Below are 3329 nucleotides of genomic sequence, written 5' to 3' on the forward strand. Positions count from 1 at the left end.
CCCGCGGGTAGGGGGACGTGGAGATGGGGGCTCCCTCCGGCGCGGTGAGGGGGACGTGGGAATGGGGGTCCCCGCTGGCTTGGTGTGGGTCGCGGGGTTGGGGGCGTCCTCGCGAGGGCGTGGAGCGGTGTGGAGATGGGGGAGGCCTCCGTGCTGTGTCGCATGTGCCCCTGTGACCCGAGGCCGCGTCTGTCAGGGCCCTGCAGTCGGGCGCAGGGCCACCATGTGGTGGTGCCCATGGCACCCCGCTGGGCAGACGGGATGCGGTGTGTGCAAGCGCAGGGTGTGCGGGGACTCCGGGGACCATTCGCCGACCTTTGTCAGCCCACAGTGACTTAAAAGCAGTGTACCCAGCAGCAAGTCAAACAGAGCGTGTGTCATGCTTTATGGGAAAAAAATTAAAAACCGTGTTGTGAGAATTTAGAGGAGTCAGATCATGGCAGGAAAAAAATAACAGCAACGTTTGATATCTGACTTTCAATATTGTGTGTTTAAAGGAAAAAAAAAAAACGAGCAAAACATAGACTGGGATTTCAGATCCGTGAAGGGACCATTTTCTTAGCTTTAGAGTGATGGAGGGACCTTATAACAAGAAAGCTCCACGCGGGTAACATATGAGCCTATGAAGACCATCAGCAAAGCAAAGTGGAATCTTCAGACAAAATGTGAAGACTGTTTTTTGTTTTTTTTTTTAAATTTTAAACTCTAACATTTAAAAAGTAATTATTTCTAGAAAATAAAATAATAAACGGGTAACCAAGTTTTTCTAGCTGTACTGGTTTGATCTCATTGGTTTGGAATCCTGACACAGAGCCCAGAGCCTATGGTTTCAGGTCTTCCTAACATGTATAGTATATTTAACGTCGGCCATCCAAAGTAAACTTGTAAACTAATCTGACATTTCTCTGAACATGTGAGAAACCAGTGGTATCGAATAACGTAGTAATGAGCTATGCCTGTCTGGATTATGGTGCTATGCTTCTGGGACAAGAATAAAAAATTAAAAAAAAAAAAATTGTGGCACATAAAAATAATTTATAAACAGGGATAAAACCACATTGAAGGGATTCCTAATTGTTCTAGTTAAACAAGTGCAATATTGTTGATATCGAGTTCTGATTTACATAGTACTGATTTTTAAAATACTGATGTTCTTGAATGTACATGTAAACGCTGGGGTGTTCATGTGGAAAGGGTGGGAATTGTCACCAGCAAATCACCACTAACTGCCCGGCCACAGAAATCAACAGGAATGTGTCCTCTGCCAGCTCTGGAGGCAGGAATCTGAGGTCCAGGTGTGGCAGGGCCACGCTCCCTCCAGAGGCTCCAGGGGAGGGTCCTTCCTGCCTCTTCCAACTCCTGGTGGCTCCAGGTGTCCCTGGGCTTGTGGCCGCATCACTCCAGTCTCTGCCTCTGTCTTCATGTGGCTTCTCCTCTGTGTCTGTGTCTCCTCTTCTGTCTCTTATGAGGACACCTGTCATTGGACTTAGGACCCACCCTGAATTGAGGATGATATCATCTCGAGATCCTTCACTTAATTACATCTGCAAAGACCCTTTTATCAAATAGGGTCTTATTCTGAGAGTCCAGGTGTACATGAATTTTGGGGGGCCACCATTCCAACCCATACAAGGCCAATCCCCTCACATAAAGTATCACTGAGGAAATACCACTGTGAATTCCTATTGCCAGATAAGGTCTTATTTACGGTTTCCAGGTGGACATAAGATGTAGGGGGCTCCCATTCGACCCCACCCAGGACTGATCCCGTCATGTTTCAGGTGGGAAGGTGGAGGCATCGTAGGAAGTCAGAGGACAACGGCTTCAAGCTGGAGCTCTCATTACATGACACCCTCCCTGAGGGCATTCACATGTCCTCTGACAGCCTCTGAATAAATCCCTTCTCTCCCTGAGGGATGGGGCAGGGATCGGTGACATCTTAACACATCACGACATGAAAATACGCATGAAGCATGTGAAGTATTGCAGAAAAAACGTGAGCACACCCCTCACTGGGAATTCCTAACATCTTTCTTTTTGTCTTTTTTCGTGCCCAGCAACGGATCGCAACCCTCAGTGTCGCGCCCGTACTGGACCGGGACCGGCAACGGGATCACAACCCTCAGTACTACGTCCGCACCTCGCTCAGCCAGTGAGCGGGAACCGGTCTGTATGTGGGATCCGAACCCTCTGCGGGAGCGCCACCACGCTCCCAAGCGGTGCACTGTAGCAGTGCGCCACCGGGCGGCCCCCTAACATCTTTCTCCAGGATCTGAGAAGCACCCAGCTGTGGCTCTGATGTCCCTGGAGCATCAGAAAACACACTGTGGAGAGGACTCGCTGGCAGCAGGGGGCCCTCTCTCCGCTTGGATGCCCTGTTTATCCTCTTCTCTGTGAATCCTACCCCATAAATTCATGTGGACGCCAAAATCCAGTGAATCCATGTGCTATGGGCTGAATTCTGTCCCCCTCTCCCCAGTTTAAATGTTGAAGCCCTGACCCCCAGGACCTTGAAAGGTGACTATCTTTGGAGACAGTCTTTAAAGAGGTAATTAAAGTAAAATGAGGTCATAAGGGTGGGCCCTAGTCCAATAGGACTGGTGTCCTCATGAGAAGAGGACATTAGGACACAGACACACACAGAGGGATGACCATGTGAGGACACAGGGAGAAGACGGGGTCTACAGGACAAGGAGAGAGGCCTCGGGAGGAACCGGCCCTGCCACGCCTCGATCTCACACTTCCAGCCTCCAGGACTGTGAGAGATTAATGTCTGTTGTTTACGTCCCCAGTCTGTGGGACTTTGTTATGGCAGCCCAAGCAGACTAACACAGGGACAGTGATGATTGATTTTCTCTGTCAGCTTAGCAGGGTCACGGTTCCCAGATATTTGGCCTAACACTAGTCTAGATGTTGCTGTGAAAGTATTTTTAGGTAAGATTAACATTACAGTCAGTAGACTCTTCAGCCCTGGTAAACCCATACACCACACAAACTGTGACAGAGTAAATTTCTGTTATAAGCCACCCCACGGGACTTTACTGCAGCACTAGCAGAATGACATACTTGTGGATATGTGAACTAATACATATATGTACATGAACACATCTATGTCTAGATGTATTTGTGTACATCAATGTGGCATCATATGTTATGTTTTGACTGCATTTTTACTTCCATTTTTTATTTTCTTAACATTCTGTTAAGCGTGACACTGACCCCTCTTGGTTACACCTGATGGATGACCGTCCCCTAGCCAGGCCCTCAACAGCTGACTCTGATTTAGCATTTGTCCTCACCTGGGACTGTCTACAAAAAAAATTCACATA

The sequence above is a fragment of the Galeopterus variegatus genome, unplaced genomic scaffold (genome assembly GCF_000696425.1).
Source record: "Galeopterus variegatus unplaced genomic scaffold, G_variegatus-3.0.2 Scaffold21, whole genome shotgun sequence".
NCBI lineage: Eukaryota > Metazoa > Chordata > Mammalia > Dermoptera > Cynocephalidae > Galeopterus > Galeopterus variegatus.